The 18,034-nt window shown below is 44.0% G+C and overlaps 1 long non-coding RNA gene across 1 annotated transcript; it reads right to left on the reverse strand.

The window, feature by feature from the left end:
• Positions 1 to 8,958: 8,958 nt before the first annotated feature.
• Positions 8,959 to 10,423, reverse strand: LOC137865198 (uncharacterized). Its single transcript, XR_011101820.1, has 2 exons — positions 10,306 to 10,423; positions 8,959 to 10,165 (listed from the first exon to the last, which is right to left on the reverse strand). It is a non-coding gene; the product is annotated as an uncharacterized lncRNA (long non-coding RNA).
• Between the last annotated feature and the right edge of the window lie 7,611 nt (positions 10,424 to 18,034).

Below are 18,034 nucleotides of genomic sequence, written 5' to 3' on the forward strand. Positions count from 1 at the left end.
TCAGTCTATACAGGGCCATCTCAAATATAGTAAGCAATAAGTAAGTTTCCCAAACTGTATATATTAAATCCACCCCTGCCACATGCAGCTCTAATGGGCAGGAGGCGACCTGCTGAGTGCCTCTTGCTGGGTTTCCGAGAGGGTTTATTAGCGACCTCACATAGGGGCATGTTGCTGGAGAGGCTGCACAAGGATATGTGGGAGTTAATTTTTTGCAAAATTGTTTTTAAAACCACCACTGTGAGCTGTTCCTGTGGACACACTCATAGTACATTGGATACTACACAGCATCTCATGATATGCCCAAACTCCTCCCTGTTGTGGGTACGGAGAAGCAGATGATGTCAAGATGCTTTTGAACTCTGTCTTTTTCTTCCTCTCCTCCTCTGAAGTTACAAGGAATGATGCAGCTAAAAATAACTGACTCTGCTGCTTATGATATGGAACGAAAGTGTGGAACTGTTTTATGGGCTTCTGGCACCAATAGTTACGGAATGAGATGCAAACGTTTCTGCCATAAGCTGCTGCTTCTAACCATGGTTGCCTTTCTCCTGAAACAGAAATTTTGGGGTGATGTTTCTGACTCGGTTGAGTCAGAAACAGTGGGAAAAATAAAGATTATGGATAAGAACATAAGAACTACAGGCAGAGACAAATGCAGGAGAAGGGCGCAAGATCTTCTTTCGGGGGAATAGAGCATTCTCTGTTCTCCATCCCTATCTTTGCAATAGTTCTTGTGATTTTACTTTCCCAGATTTTCAACAGAGAGCCAGCAAACACTGAAATGCCTTTGAAGCAAACTTGTGCTCCCGAAATATCAAATTCATTCAAATTAGTGATGTTACAAAGTATTTTCATAAAGTAAGAACAAAACCTGAATTTTCACCAGAAGCTCAAATGCTGAACTTTTCCTGTTTTTGTTTTCCTGTTTTACTTTCTCCTCCAATGTTTTTGATCATTTTCTGGCTGTTTTAGAGGTTCTGGGTTCAAGCTGGTGTGGTATGTTGAAATATCCTGAAGAAGTAAATGGTGGAGAAAACAAATAGCAAGTTAGAAATAGAACAAGGCAGGCATATGAGAAATGCAAGGAGGAACATTTTGAATAACGATGCATCTATATTTGTGCACTGTGCACATTTATATTCTTGCTGAGTTTTTATGAAAATGATAAGTTTGCTGCAAATTATGGATAATCGTGAAAATGTACCTGCTGTCACAAAGGAAGCATTCTGCTTTGAAAGGGAACACATTTTCCTTTGAGAGTGTTGTTATTGTAGGCTGAAAATACGTAAGAAAGTTGTATCAATTGATAATGTCCATGGGTATTAGACAAAGGGCAAGACTATGAGTGCTGCAAAACACATTGGTTAAGCATGCAGCCCAGGAGAGAAATTTCAACACGTAACCTTTTAATAATACATCACTTAAATTTGGTTTCTGACTAATTAGCATTGTCAGAAAGGTATAATGGGGAGATAAATGGAGGAGGGTTCAGGATTAGGTGTTTGTCCTGGTTTTGGCTGGGATAGAGCTAATTTTCCTGGTAGAGACTGATGTGATGCTGTGGTTTGGGCTGCTGCTGAAAACAGTGGTGACAACACACCAGTATTAGCTGTTGCAGAGCAGTGATCACACAGCCCAGGGCTTCCTGGCTCCTCATGCTGCCCTGGGGGTGCACAAGTGGCTGGGGGGGCACAGCCAGGACGGCTGGCCCAAATGGCAGAGGGAACAATAAAACTGGGGTAAAGGAGGACGGGAGGGACATTGGGAGTGGTGACATTGTCTCCCCAAGGAACAGTTCTGCTTGACAAGCCCCAGCTCTTCTGGCTGTGGCTGAGCACCTGCACGGTGGGGGTAACAGTGGATGGGTTCCTTGCTTTGCTGTGCTGGCATGCAGCTTTTGCTTTACCAACAAACTGCCTTTATCTCAACCCTATCTCACGCTTTTCCCTCCCCATCCCACTGGGGGTGGGTGAGCAGCTGGGTGGTGCTGAGCCGCCTGCCAGGTTGAACCACAACAGTCTTTTGGGCAGAACAGGTTTAAAATATCAAGCTAAATTTTAATGGTCAACATCCACAGCTCAAGCAAGGTACCCAAAAGCTGCTCCACATGCAGCTGATAAGCTGAGCTCTTTGGAAAACTCGGCCCAATGGCTGGCTGGCAGATGATTGAGTGCTTTCTAAGGGATTAATGGGCTGGTTACCTGCAGGCCACAGTGCAGCCATCATGAGATTGGCTTTCCAAAAGCAGAAGACCAGTTTCAGAGTCCCCAGCTGGTCACTACATTTTTCCCAGGCTTCTCAGACATTTCCTGTATTTCTCACCCCTCTCCTTATTTCTATGGTACAAGGCACATGGGGCTGCTCCAGTTCTGGGTGGAGAGGATTCTGAGACCTTGGAAAAACTCCTGAGAGGCTGTGGTAAAAAATAAGTAGCCTTGCTGTTGGATTACATCATGCCTGACATGCTGAAAAATGTTTTTTTTTTTATAGCCTATCTGGCCTAGAAACCTATTTTTATTTTATTTATTTATTTATTTAAAAAGGAAAGCTGTGATTCTCGTGTACCTTTATGGTGGGAGATATAGTGAAAGCTGGGTCAGATTGACCAGAGTTTCTATCACTGACTACAGAGAACCAGGATTTCACCTAAACATAGCCTACAGAAGATCTGCAGCACTGTCTGTAGGTGATGACGTCTGAGGACTGGGGAGGACTTTGAGAGGGCACTATTTCAGCAAATGTTTCATTCACCATGGCAGAGCAAGTACCTTCAGCAGCTGGAGAAGGAGAGCTGTTTTGCCAGGAGGCACCGCAAGAGATCAGGACATGTCTCACCTGAAGAGACTCTCCTTGATTAGAAATGTTTTCTTATCAAGAAATGCAAATTTGGTGACACTGAAATAGTCTGTGATTTCATCTCTGACTTTATAAGGTGTGCATTAGTAGGGAAGCTGGGAGCAGGGAGAGAGAGAATAAAAATACTTCCAAGATGAAAATGTCATTTCCAAGTTTGCAAAGATTTGAGATTTTCTACCTTTGAAAATAATTTTCATTTTTAAAGTTTCTTTCCCATTTCACCAGCATCAATACTCTGCATCCTCAAAGATCAAACCAAGATGCTTCTATCCAGATTAAATGAAACACGTCATTAAAAATCAGGCTAGATATCTCTCTTTTTACAAACTTCTCCCTAGACCAGTCTGGATTTTGGTTCCTCAGATCTGCCAGTGATGTAAAAAGGCATCTCAAGCCCTGTGCCTGTGCCCGTTGCAGCCCGCTGCCTGCCCTGAGCCCCAGCTGCAGCAGGGTGAGACTGTGGCTGAAATAACACCCAAAGGGGCTGTTTTGGGCAATTGGATGAAGAAAGGCTGAGAGAGCTGGGGCTGTTCAGCATGAAGAGAAGGCTCTGGGGTGACCTCATTGCAGCTTTTCGATACTTAAAGTGGGCTCCTAAAAAAGATGAAGAGCAACTCTTTGCTCAGGCAGACAATGACAGGACAAGGGGGAATGGTTTCAAACTGCAAGGGGAAACTTAGATTAGAGGTTAGTAGGAAATTCTTCATTCAGAGTTTGGTGGTGAGGCACTGGAAAAGGTTGCCCAGAGAAGATATGGACATCCCATCCCTGGGGGTGTTCAAGACCAGGCTGGATGAGGCCCTGGGCAACCTGATGCAGTGGGTGGTGTCGCTGCCCATGGCAGGGGGCTGGAGCTGGGTGGGCTTTGGTGTCCCTTCCAACCCGAGCCGTTCTGTGATTCTAAGATTCTGTGATCCTAAGAGAGAGCTGATGTTTGCTGAGCATCCACAAACAGCTCTGTGGGGCTACCCTGCCCTTACCAACAGCTGCTCACAAGCTGCCTGGAAAACCCGTGTCCCCCCATGACACCCAGCAGTGCCATGACAGCCTGTGGTGAGCTTGTCCCCCACTGCCCCTGCAGCTGAAGCAGGAGGAACGTGCTGAGGTGACCAAGGCAAACGCAGGGTGCTTAATTCCATCTGCACTGCGGTGCTGCTCCCTACCTTTGCTCCTGGTTTTCTTTCTGGGTGTGCTTGGGCAGCCTTGACCCAACCTGCAGGGCGCTGGTGTGAAGAACGATGTGAGCAGTCAGCAAATGAAGCTTTTGAGGCTTTGCTGAGGTGCAGTGTAGGCAATGAGAAGTAGAAAAGTTTTGATCCAAAACTCTACTGCTGCTCAGTTGGAGTGGGTGGCAAGAGAGGACAATGTCTTCATCCACTTTTTTTTTTCACGTACCCAGCCAAGCTCTCCTGACTTCCTCTCTTCCATGTCTCTGCCTTTGCTCTCTGCTCACCACCCATATTCATCTCTCTCCTTCCATCTTTTCATAGCAAGGATGCGCTGTGAATCATGGCTCTGGCTCAGTGGCCCATTGTCGAGCCTGCCTGCTGAAATGTATTACAGATAGGAGCAAATACAGCTAAGAGCAGGACTGAGGTGGATCTGCCTGGATTTATTTCTCTCTTCTGCGTTGTGCTTTCTATTTCTTCTGTACCACAACTGCCTGAATCCAGCCAATTTTTAATGGGTAGACATCAGTGAGCCAGGGTCGCTCCATGAATCAGAGGGAGCTGAAATTCTGCAACACCAAAGACCGTTTTCAAAAGCAATCTCGCGGGCCATTTTTCCCCCTTCTAATTACAAGTGCTGTGTAGCCACATTCCTGCATGCAGCATGCCTAAGACATATCGCCAAGGCTCACACAGCAGCCAGGGCAGCACAGCCCCTCAATCTCACTGTGTCCTGCACCTCTGCAAGCAGAGGAAAAATGTCACCTTTATTTGATGCTTTCTTTCTTCCTAGGGATATTCTGGTGTGTCTCTGTATTGAACAGCTCAAAAGAGCCCATGTTCTTGAAAATTGAAGCTCTTAACTATTTTGTCTTCGTACAAAGTGGTTTGGGACAGGAACCGCAAATATTGTATGCTGTTAAAATGAGGGAAAATCAGAAGGTTATCAGCCACATTCAGAAACTGCCCGGGGTTGTTTCTTTATGCCTTGGAGAAGGATACTGGGAGAACATAATTTTCTAATTTTACATCACACATGAGAAAAAGATGACCCTTCTTTAAAGAAATGGGACTAAAAAATTTGAGTACTATTATCTGTGTTTGCCTCAGCAGCTTTGTATCTCAACATTGGCCGTGCCTGGGGAACATGGGCAGGAGGTCGGCACCAGAGGAGTGCTTACTGACACTCTCATTAAATAACACAGACAAATTGTGGTAATTTGAAAAAACCAGCACAACCAGCAATTAGAGTCATTGGTAGGAAACTGCAAAGCAGCCGCATATGGACAAAAACTTTTACGTCACTGGAGACTGGAGTTCACATAACTCTATTCTTCAGCACAGATGCAATGAAAGGTTTGAGCTATTTTCATGTGGCAGCAAATTGGGGGCATTTACTGCATGAACCACAATAACTGGCTCCTATTACCCAGTTTATGGGGTGAGCTTCTGCATGCTCATTCAAATTCATCTGCTTGGCAAACTGGGAGTATTCACTGGTTCATGAATCTCCAGATCCGTGAATGCAACCAGCTGGGATGTCTGTGGGCTTGGGTTCTTTTTTTCCTTTTGTCTTTATTTTGCCTTTTTTAGCTGCAGACATTAGTTTAGTAAAGCATGAACAGAGGCACAATACTAGTCACTACTATGGAGTTATAAATTATTTCTCAGAATGCCCCTGGAAACAGGGCATGCCAAATTGCTTTACAGGGCACTTGTGATAACAGTACTGAAGCAAATGACATTTAAATAAAATTTCCTTCCAACGTAAGTGAGGAATAAGGGAAAGCATAAAACAGGTAATTAACACTTCCTGGATGACTTCAGCTCTGTGCATGGAAGGACAACAGCGGAGCAAATAGTCGGATGGAAGGGTCTGGTTTTTGCTAGTAATAGTAAAACTTAATTTCTGCTTTAAGGAAAGATCAAAATCATATTAAACTGAATGCCAACTGGTTTCAACGGGGCTTAAATTGATTTCTGGAAAATAATGCTAGTGAAAAGTGCCGGGGAATGTCCATTGAGACTGACATCTTCACAACCAGCATAGCTGAGTGGGGACGAGAATTTCTTCTCTGAAATAACTTTACAGATATTTATATTACAAAGTGGGATGAAAACTGCTGTCTTCTAAGCACGGAGAAATCTTTGGTTGCTTTACAAATATTTAAATAGTTTCTTCACTTCTGACTTTTGAAACCATTTTCTTAAGGCTCCCCAGCTTTCCTGGAGCCCAGGATCTTGCGAGGGGAGCTGAGGAGGTGATTTGGGCCGTGGCACCAGGGCTTCTGGCCTCCTGCTTAGCCATCACCTCACACTCTGGCAGAACCAGCTCCGCTACAGTCTCCTGGACAGACTGAGGGTTTCCAACACTAGGAAATGCTGGGAGCCTGGACCCACAGACTGGTGTTTGGAGCCAGTTCTCCCAGGACCGACAGGCTTCCAATGAGCAGCATGGTCTGCTAAGGAGACAGAAAACCGTAACCCCTTGAAAATACAGCTGTGGAGCTGTTTTTTTTGCAGGGGAATTTTCTGTCCTGTTGCTCCAGCTTGCTGCAACAGAAAATAAAGCTGTTTTCCATTAGAATTTCTGCAACATCTGCATGTTCCTGCAGTGTGTTTCGGAGTGGAAGAAACGACCTTTTTCACTGAAGAAATAATCTGTTGGAAAATCCCCAGCTAGTGCTAACATTTGCAAATTCTGTACATGAAGAGCATCAGGGTGGAGCTTCCTTAATGAACTCCTTTCCTGGTATGTGGATATTAGCAATCGTGTGGACACCTATCAGACAGGTTCTGCACTAGTACTGGCGGTCACGTTGCCTACAGACCACCAAACATCAGAAAATAATGAATTTTGAACCTTACTGACTCAAGCTGATTTAGCGGTAATAGAGTATAAGCTATAATAGAGTATCCAACAGCTGTTGGATAAAGACAAGATATTTAAATATCTGTTCTTTACTAAGGTCCATCCTTCCAAGCAGTCACAGAATGGTTATTAAGGAAGTGTTCTATTCCCTCAAAAGCAAAAGCAACAAGACATTTAATATTCTTTCTTACTAATATCATGTCCCCTAACAGGCAAATCCAGACAGTTTTTATTAAAGAAATCCCCTGATTTAGTAGAAACAAGATGAGTAAGGGAGATCAGAGCTATCTCTGAGCTCTCCTCTTAAGAAAAACCTCAAAGAAAACTTTTTTTTTTTTCTTAATTCCAGAACTATTTACATCACATGTATATTTGTAGGTTACTCATTTCCTATGTAACTTATATCCTATTAAATAACACATCTTCCTTTGGTTTACATTGTACCCACATCACTCCCTGCCATGCAACATCACCAGACTCACAGCATTGCTAAACATTAGCATTGCAAATACCTTGGAAAACCCAGTTGTACTTCACTGGAGTCTCATAAGGAGATTTGATGTAAAAATCCTTATTACACTGCATATTCAACATGTTAATACTCTCTAAGGCTAATTGTTCTTCTTCCTCTATTAGTGGGAACAACATGCCCAGACTTGTGTTAAAGAAGAGCCAGAACATGTTATTTAACTCTTATGCCTAGAGTCTTTATTTATTTATTTTTATTTTTTTAATCTTAGATGGAAATTAGTACACACAAAATCCTTGAGTCAGGACATGACCAAAGCGCATCTGTCTGAGGTTCTACCAGTCTTACAGCAAAGATTTGTCTATGTGAGTGGATTGGCTGGTCTCTGGCACATGTCCCTGACAGATCCAGCTCTTCCCCAGGCTGGCTCTGGCTGGAGTTTTGTGGACATACAGAAACTTCTGCACCCCTCACCAGGAAGATCTGCAGAGCGTGGAGTCAGCCAGACAGAGTGCAATAACAGCAGGGATTCAAGTACCAGCTTCTCTTTTCTCATGGCATTGACTTCTCTTTGTATTTCTGAATCAAAACGTCTCATCCTGTACAGGTGGCTTCCTCTTTCTCCTGGAGTGCCCTGTATGGAAGACTGGGAGGACTGGTCCTTGGCCATTCAATGCCTATGGCTACAATTGACCTTTCAGTTCAACAGTGGGGTGAAAAAGGAATATCAAGGACCTTGAAATGTGTTTAATGTCAACTAACACAGTGTGGGCTGTGAGGATGCAGAGCTCCTTTGAGTGCATCTGTGTTCCCAGTCTATCAAGCCAGAGCTTTCACGTGAGATCTTCCGGCCTGGCTGACACCCTGGCAGTGGGGTAGCACTAATTCAGCCTGGAAGAGTTATGGTGTCATTGTACATTCAGCAGTTATTGGGATAACACAGTTAAAAGGATAAGGCAAGCCAGAAAGAGAGCTCCCTGTGGCCTTTCAAACATCAGACCTGCTGCACATGACTGCCCTTCTGCTAAATAAAAGGAGTTAATGAATACCCAAAGAATGAGACAATTTCCTGGCATTGATGAGGGTTTCTGTCTGCAAAGCTGCTCTTTGAATTAGAGATCCAGACCCTGGTGTGATAGAAAACCTGTCAGCTGCCTTTGCTCTTCTGGACAGGGGCAGCTGAGGATATCCTCAGCTTCCAGGTAAAGCAAAGAGGAAAAAAAAAATAATGTGGAAGAAAGAGCTGTGTTTGGAGACACTGCACCTGGAAACCTGCCCTGCCCTGGCACAGTGTGCCTGGGGCATTGCCTGCCTCCTAAGGTCCGTCTGCATGACCACAATGTCATTCTGGCACACAGGTGTGACGCTGCCTCCTGGTACCTGCCCAGAGACAGCTGAAATGAGCAGGTATCATTTGTCTCCACTCATGTTCAAGCAAATCCCACCTGCCAAACAAACGACCTGGCGTGGCTGCTCAAACCCACTCAGCACCATCTCCTCCCAGACGTCCTGGCCTAGAGCTTGAGCCCCACCGGCCGCCTGGTTGTCCCCAGCTGCTGCTCTGCCCTCAGACTCTGACATAGCACATGGCATTGCTAGATTTCTGTGCAGGCTGAGGAGTTTGGGGCTTGCAGCCGTGGAGAAGTGCACTGAGGACACACGGGACAAAGGAGCTGCTGAGGGAGGGGATGCTCCTGCAGCCTGCTCAGCAATAAATATCAGAGAAGAGAGGTGGCTGCTGTTCATGGGAAAGAGAAAGCTTCGTGAGGGAGAGATGATTTAAGCTACAGTACAAGAACAAACTGGCTAAGTATAAATTTTGTTTGCAAATGAGGAGATTCCTTGATATATGATGAGGGAAGCTCTTTAACAGCCTCCCCGGGGGAGCAAGGGAAAAGCCACTGCTTTTAAGACAGGCTTTAATAAGCTGGTGTGATAGGAATCAGAAGAAAGAGGGCTTGACAGCAAAGGAGATTCCTTCAGTCCTTTTCTTACTACATTTGTACCTCTGTCCCTTCTCTTGATACTCCAGTAATGAGCTTCTCTTCATTTAATTATGTTATTAATTAGCATGATAACTGTGAAAGCTGGTGCACTGCTTTGGCTGTGTTGCTGGCCCCACCACCCTCTGCTGTGCACCCTGGGCAGATAATGGATTTCCCTCCGTGGCTTATGTGTCTGAATGACATTTCTAGTAAGTAAAGTAAAATAATATTCAGGTTAATCCCAGGATCTTTTGTGCTCTTTAGACTCTGAAGTGGTTGTGTTGCGGGGAAGTGTTTGAAGGATTGCATACAGACAGGAGGAATTGAAGGGGAGATGGGAAGACTGATGGAAATGCAAATGAACATGTGTAGCATGCAGCACATGTCAGGGAAAATACACTTGATACAACCCATAGGCAGTTCTTGATTAATTTTCTGGGTTAGTGTGGCTGGCTCCTTGTTGCAACAGCCGTGGACACCCTGTACTTCAGAAGCTGGTGCAAAGAACTGACCCAGGAGGGAGCAGCCCTGCTCGGCAGTCAGCTGCAGATAGTGAGGGGCTTGTGAGGAGTCCCATCGTGGTAAGCTTTCCATCAGTGGGATCATGATGTTGAATGAACCTTCTTGCTGAGAGCACCGGGATTGGCAGAAGATATGAAACAACACAAGCGTGTTGTGGAGATGCATGGGCATCCTGGTGAGTAATGCTACCAGTGAGCCACCTAGCACGAAAAGCAGCAGCTCTGTGGAGGGCTGTGATGACCTAGATGAATTGAATACACCAGTTGGCATGCCCTGGGCTTCAAGACACCTGTAAATCACAACAAAAAATAACTTGTTTCTTCCATCTTGCTTTAGGCCAGTTTTGGGCTGGATGCCTTATCCAAGGCCCCTTTCTGTTCCTGTAAATAGAGCTGCACGGGTAAAAGAGTCACACTGGATTGTCCTTACCAGCCACTTGCATTTGCTGTTAATTCTCTGGAAGAAATGCTCCCTCCTGCCTCACCCAGGCTAGGATCCCTGCCTAGAAAAATGGCTTTCTCCTGAGCATTTGTTATATGCAGCTGTGTGAAACTCTCAGCCTGTTCAATTAAAGAGCCCGTTTTCCCATTAACTGTCTCCTTAGACAAATGTGAAGTGTATTTAATGTTCACTCAGGATGAAGCCAACATGTTTCTCCTGCTGTTTTACACTTTCTTCTTAGTAGGGATTTGTCGTCTCTGACTGTTCAAATACCTTGAAGTTCCCCAGCATTTACCATCAGGAAAAGGTAACAAGAGTGGTGACAAAGAGTGAGTGCCAGATGAGCCTGGGAAAATGGATGGCGTTAATAGATGTAACTGAGGCCCCTCTGCACCCTGCCTAACGCGGAGCAGCCACCCCATCCATCACGCTCACTCCGGTGGAGTAGCAGCACACCATCCAAGCCTTAGCAGACCTTTTCTCCACTCCTGCTCTCAGACAAAGTGCTGGATCAGATCCCTCACCTCTCCTGATGGTCTGAAGAGAGGCACTTTAAAAAGGAGAGAATCAGCAACAGAGCCTCTACCTCAGCTCAGCGTTTTTTATTAACATGCCTGGAGAATCAGCTTCTTCCTGTCATAGGTACCTTGCTGCACATTAATATATTAACTGATAAACGATCTCCTGAGCCTATATTATGCTTTTTTTTCTTGTTTCTTCATCACTGTTTTTCTATGAATCAAGTAGCTGTGAAAATTGATGTAGATTCTCACCTGTATGAAAATACTTTGGCCGAAATATGAGTCTCACATTGGGCTGATGTATTAATCCTTCTCTCCTGGACAGCAATAATCACTCTCTGTTGTTTTTCAAGCTGTAATTCAGCACTTCTGCACTTGCCACTTGTGGCCTTTCAGCAGGTTTGGTGTGGGCCTCAAAATGGAGCAAGAGAAGGGAGGGAGGAGGAGGACTGAGCTCCTTTGGGCCTGATCCTGGTCTTACCTACATCACCAAGGTGTACAAGTGACTTGGCATCAGTTGCTCAAGCAAAAGCAGAGTCAGACTCCGCAGCAGCTCTGTCCTCTGGCTTCTTGGCTGTGACCAAGGCTCCTGGATGCTTTGGATTAGCAGTGAATAATAACCAAGGGAATTGCAGGCAGCTGGTGAGATGTAAATTGGAGCATTCCAGTCTTTGCCTCATTCTGGCCTCAAGGCATTGTTCCTGCTCCCGGGGCCTGCCAGGCACAGGGAGCTCCCCGCCACGCTGTACTTTCCCCATGCAGTCCCTTTTGCTGTGGGATGGGGCAGCTTTGAACTGACAAGAGAGCTATGCTGGAAGCACTTGGACGCTTTGTGCTTTGATATCAGGTCCCTGCTCTTCAGTAAAATAAGACTTGATTTATCCCTGTGGATAAATATCTTCAGCTCAGAAGGACTCCATCACTGTCAAGAGTGAGGCACTTCCCCAACAAGTGGCAATAAAAACCTTTATAGCACTTGCTCAGCATGACAAATCCTCTTCATCCTCCTCCAGTGGTGGCTTTATTGCCTCATCCCCGTGGGGGCTGTTCCTGTCAGGCTGATAGTGCTGCTGGGGTTACTGGGGATGGAGTGTCAGTGTCTCTGTCCCGGGCAATGGCCACGAGGCATGTCTCTGGTGTGTTGTGCACTGCTCTTCCCTGCTGGGCCATGGATCCAACTAGACTGAAGACTTGGCTCTAAGCAGTTCTGGTTTGAGCTAAAATGGAAATGTATCTGTTAATAATCAAGATGATGCCTTAAGGACGGACATCTGTTTTCTAAGGTTTCAGCCTGAAATACTAAGTTCCTGCTCCATCCTCCATGGATGTCATTAGCTGGATTCACATCCTACTAATCTTAGCACAGAAAAAAAAAATTAGAGCTACAGCTCATGCCAGAGTGAGGGGACATTAATTCATTCTGTACCCCCAGATGTACAGCATCTGCTAATTCTTAGCTGCCCAAGAGGAAATTTCTGGCTACTGTTATCAGTGTCATAAACTTGCAGAAATGCCAGGAAGGCCCCTAGCTGTGAGAGCAGCTGAAAACCACCGAAAGTTACCCTGGAGAGAATGCTTGCTATTGTGTCTGGCCCTGAGAGCATGCAGAGCTGGTGGCTCTGGTGGCCCAGAGAAGGGAGGGAGATGTAGAACAGTTCTTGAAGATCTGCCATTAACAGGTTCATCTGGCTTCAATTCAGGCACGTGGTGCATTGGCAGTCTGAGCTGTGGGGTAAGCAACAAGAGGATAAGCAAGATAAGCAAGAACGCAGACACGTGCTGCAGTGGAGCAGGGGATCGAGGTGGGCAGAGCTGGGCCTGTTTGGCCTGGAAAAGAGAAGACTGAGGGGAGACCTCATCAATGTGTATAAATATCTGAGGGCAGGGTGTTGGGAGGATGGAGCCGGTCTCTTCTCAGTTGTGCCCAGCAGCAGGACGAGAGGCAGCAGGCACAAGCTGAAGCACAGGAGGTTGCAGCTCAATGTGAGGGGGCACTTCTGTGCTGGGAGGCTGGCAGAGTGCTGGGACAGGCTGCCCAGAGAGGTTGTGCAGTCTCCTTCTCTGGAGATATTCACCCCCACCTGGATGCCCTCCTGCACAGTGTGCTCTGGGTGATCCTGCCTGACAGGGAGATGCACTGGGTGATCTTCAGATTTCCCTTCCCACCTTGGCCATTCTGGGATTCTGTGATTAAGAGGAAGCATCTGAGGGACAGCAAAGCTGAATGACACGCAGTTGAAGAAGTTTTGAAAACCTGGGGTTGCCAATACTGTGAGCACAGAGGACACAGATCACCTGAGAGAGGTGCAGCAGGAGGGGGCAAGGTGTGCAGGCCTGGGTGCAGGGCAGTCTGAGTCATCCGGTACAACACCCTCCTGCCACCCATGGCACGGGGCTTCCTCTGAGCTAATGTTCCTTCCTTCCTTCCTTCCTTCCTTCCTTCCTTCCTTCCTTCCTTCCTTCCTTCCTTCCTTCCTTCCTTCCTTCCTTCCTTCCTTCCTTCCTTCCTTCCTTCCTTCCTTCCTTCCTTCCTTCCTTCCTTCCTTCCTCTTTCTTTCTTACTTTCTCTCTCTCTCTCTCATTTTTTTATTTTTTTTTTGTAGAGCTGCCTTCTTCAAACCCCCAAGGTCAGGACCCGGGGGACACTAGCTTTTGCACAAGCCCTGCTCTTCATGCCTGTGCCCCCAGCAAAGGCTTTGTGCTGAAGCTGATGAGGAGGGACAGCCATCCCCAGGGAGATGCAGAAGGTGGCTGTGGCGCTTGTGCCTTCAGCACATGGGAGCTGGGAGCATCCTCCATCTTCTGCCCTCACACTAGCAGCAGGCATCCGGAGGGGGAATCACATCCAGTCCACCACCATCCTGCTTTCACCCTGGCTCTTCCATCACTTCTCTTGTTTCACAACAACTAAACGAACATTACCAGCCCCTGTCCTCTTTTGTTGTTGTTGTTATTTTTTCATCTTTCCCCTGCAGAAATTTAAATAACTGTGATTTTACTTTTTCTGGGGGCTCACTTGAACAGGACACCTTGAGATACAGCAGAGGCTTGTTGCTTCCCACCCACTCCTCCATCCTGTCCATGTGAGGGTCCCAGCAATACTCAGAACAGGCAGGATGGGAGATTCATTCACCCATTGCAGCCTTGCTGCTCTTTTACAGCAGTCCCAGCCCTCTCCATAAGCAAGCTGGAGGTCTTCCCTCACCTCACCTTTCTTTCCCATTGGCTTTTTGGCTTCTGCATTTCTTTGCCTGCTGGCTTAGTGTAGGATGTAGTTGTTTGAGATATCCTACTACTCTACCAAATTTTACAGCATCTCTTGAGCTTTAGCAAGACTTCTTTGCTGTTAATAAAGTTTTATCCTTCTGCCTGCAAAGACCTATTTAGATTATGATAAAATCCACTTTGCTTAGATACCAGGTTACACTGCAGAAGACTTCAGCATCTTTCAGCAGATATCTCAGTACTTTTTACCTTCAGGACACAGGGTTTCCCTTACTCATTTTCCCTCTGAATTGCCACCAACATTGGGTTAGTCCAATATCAGAGAGGGTCTAATTAACACTAGTTACTTTTGCTGAAATTGCTATCTTAGAAATTATTGTGGAAAACTACAGATGTTCCTGAGCAGGAACCAAGATAGAACTAATGTGTCTTTTGTTACTAGCCTCAATGCAGTGGTTTTCCATCAAGATGTCAGCCTGTTTTTTTGTTTATTCGTTTGCCTTTAATGTGGTCTCGAGTCACAGGGCAACAAAAAATGTTCAGTCTTCCTCTTCCACTGAGATTTTTTAGTCACCTACTGCACATACTCATTTCTCAAGCATTTCTTTACTCATATTTTGAAAACATATCAAGGTTCGTAATCTTATTGGCTAATCAAACCATCACTTACATCAAGTTTCTATTGGCATTTACCTTATTTTAATTTTTATATTATCATCACAATATTTGGTTACTAACCAAAACCATTTCCTAGCAAACATCTCATACCCAACAACCTTCTTGTGTCTTTCTTTTGTTTTCCAGTTCTAGTCACTTCTTTTGGCCAATTCAATGTTTCAGATATCTCATCATACCTAGTTCCCAACTGTCAAAGAAATTTCTCAAGCTTGAATGTTCTGTGCTGTCACCACCCAAACAGCTCTTCTTCTCCAGATCTCCTCCAGAGCAGGATCTGGATGGCTAAACTGCATAAGAAGTTGGGCTCAGGACTGTGCTTCTCCTATCCTGAGAGTTTGGGCTGAGTGCAGGCATGAGTCCTACCAACATGCTGGGTATGGTCTAGCACTGGCAGACCAATGGGACACGGATGCTCCTACAGGCCACCATGGTCTTGTTTCCTCACCATGATGAGCAGGCAGCTATGGAGCTCTGTCTGAGGAACCATTGGCAATGTTAAAACACAGCACATTCTCCATGTTCTCCAATTTCAATGCTCAAGACGAAAGGGGAATCATTTATACATTACTCCCCACTTCCCCACTGGGGCTTTCATTCCCTTGGAGCTTCTCTGTACCTTTTCCTTTAGCTCTAATAAACTGGCTGAATTTGAAATCATTTCTCCTTCTTACAGCCTATCTCAGCTTTCCACACCTTGTAGCTCTGCTATCAAGAGAGAGTTTCCTGGAAAAGGCTAGGAGTGAAATGAGAAATTCCCTCCCTGAAGCACATACGGACATCCTGCTGCTGCTCTGCAACCTGCCAAGGAAAAGAAGAGAAAACTACAGGCCAGGCATTGAGAAATTGCTGTCAGATGCCTGTTGCTCCATAATTATTTGCTGCAAGAGAGACTAACTAGTCACTGTCAAGTCAGGGAAGATGTTCCTTGAAGGCTTGATTTAATAGAAATGCAATTTGTCTCATGGGTCAGCAAAATAAGTTGAAGATGACCTACAATTGCATGTCCAGAGGGAGCTTTGAAACTTGTACAGGATGCACAGCTTCACATTTAATGGAGAATATAAACAAGAGGTAAATGCCATCAGCTACACACACCACCAGTCCTTTAATGTACCAAGTGTGATGAAAGCCCATGTTCCTGCTGAGCAGGGTTGTTCATACTGATGCACATCAGCCATGCACAAACCCCTGTGACCGTGTACTGAAATGTATGATCATGAAAGCAGTCAATATCCTGAGACAATTTTTTGGCACTATTTAGCCAAACGTGTAAAACCTTTTTGATGCACTATATTAGAGAATTTCCCAGTAGATTAAGTACAACATAAGCAATGTTCCTTCAGAGTCAGGGTATAGGTTTGATTACAAAAAATATATTTTAGCCCCCATCCATACAGTGGTTGATATTACTTGTTGGAGTGAAAGGGAGCACATGAAATCTTAATGATTTTTGCAAGATCCAGAACAGACTTCTTCACAAGAAATTGCCAGATCAGTCTGGGACATTTTGTCCCATGGGGCTTTCTGCAGTTTCAAAAACACCAAATGGCCTTCTCTAAATCATGGCCAACATTCAAAATTATCAGCTTTCCTGAAACAGAAAGTTTTATTTAAATCTACTCAAATGTTTGCAAACACTTGATTGAATAGATGGTTCAATAGATAGTTAAATAACCGTCTAACAGTAAATAAACAGTTAAATAGATGTTTTTTGTTAGTTAGTTAGTTTGTTTTGTAATTACATCTTTTTTAAATTCATCATTTGCATAAATCTAAACCAGAAATGCTTGCTTAGAAAATATCAAAATGCAGTACTTTGACAATTTTGAACAGTATTGTGGTAAAAGTGATTGTAATAGCTAATTGACATTGTTTCCTCCCTTGAATGGCTTTGGTTTCAGTAACTGACATTTCCGCAGTGGAAAAGATTTATTGGAAAATACTCAAGTGGATTGACCCAGTTTTCTACTGAAAAGTGGAAACAAAATTTGCCTTTTTTTTTTTTTTGAAACAATAATTTTTCCATGATTTGAGTTTTGATTATAAAATTTTAGTTTTGAACATGAAATTTTACATTTAGAATTTTCTGGACTGCCAGACCTTACTCTTAAGAAATCAGTTATTCACATGGCCCTTTTGATGTCTGGTAAGTACAGGAAGAACATGAAAAAAAAAAAAAAAAAAAAAAAAAAAAAAAAAAAAAAAAAAAAGCCCATGAAGTGAAATCCAAGGAGGGAAAACGAAATAAAGTTTAAAATTATGTCCCTTTTCCCCTTTCAATTCACTTAGTCACCTGAGAGTAACAGATCACCCTGCAGAGAAGAGAAAATGCAGTTATCACTCTGCTATAGCACAGCATAGGCTAAAAAAAAGTATTGGCTTAACACGGAAACATGAATAACTTGCAGACTATCTGAGCAGGGCTGTAAGGACACGCCAGTGCATGCAGTAGCAGAAGTAAAGTTAAGAAAAAAAGAGTTCCCTTTGAAACTTTATAGGTCTTGTTGTAAACAGCTAGTGACAAATTTATTTTAAAAATTATTAAAAAAATATCCTGTCAGGAAGCTCTTAAGTCAGCCAGAATATTTTCCCCCAGATAGCACAGAGTTATCCATTTTGCTGTGTTTCTGCCCAACTGTGATCCTGTAAGAAATATCCTCAGTTGTTCAATAAATAATAATGCTACAGAATTTAAAATAAGAATCTAGATTATTAAAGTTACAAATCTTTGTGGTCTTTATATCTTTAATAAAACATTTATCTATTAATAATGGATATTGTTTCTACCCAACTCATGTTTTAAATGAAAAAAAAAATAAAAAAAGACCATTGGAAAGTTGCCAATATTTCTTCATCCTCCCCAGCCAAGGCTGACAAAAATGCAGTTACATTGATAAAGTGTTCATCATTTACAAAGGTTTAAAAATTTTAACAGCTCAACGTAAATTGAGGACTAGATGTTTAGCCTTGGAGGCATGCAACAGGAAAAAGTAATCTGGAGCGTCTGTAGAGATAAATGTTATAACTTCATAGCCTTTTGCACATAGTTAATGGAACAGCTTGGCTCATATGGAACACAATGCACACATCAATACAGTATTAAACTTTAATGTGCATCATACCAGGAGACCTCAGGGCAGTTGTACCTTTAATGTTTGTTAGCTGAAGTGATCCTAATAGAATAATAATGTATTATGAAGAGGTTGACAATAATTTCTAAATGGCAGGATAAATAACTAAATGTATGTGGTGCGTGCGTGTACGTATGTGTATGTACTTCTGTATTTGTGCAT

Source organism: Anas acuta, chromosome 16 (genome assembly GCF_963932015.1).
Source record: "Anas acuta chromosome 16, bAnaAcu1.1, whole genome shotgun sequence".
In the NCBI taxonomy this organism is placed as follows: Eukaryota; Metazoa; Chordata; class Aves; order Anseriformes; family Anatidae; genus Anas; species Anas acuta.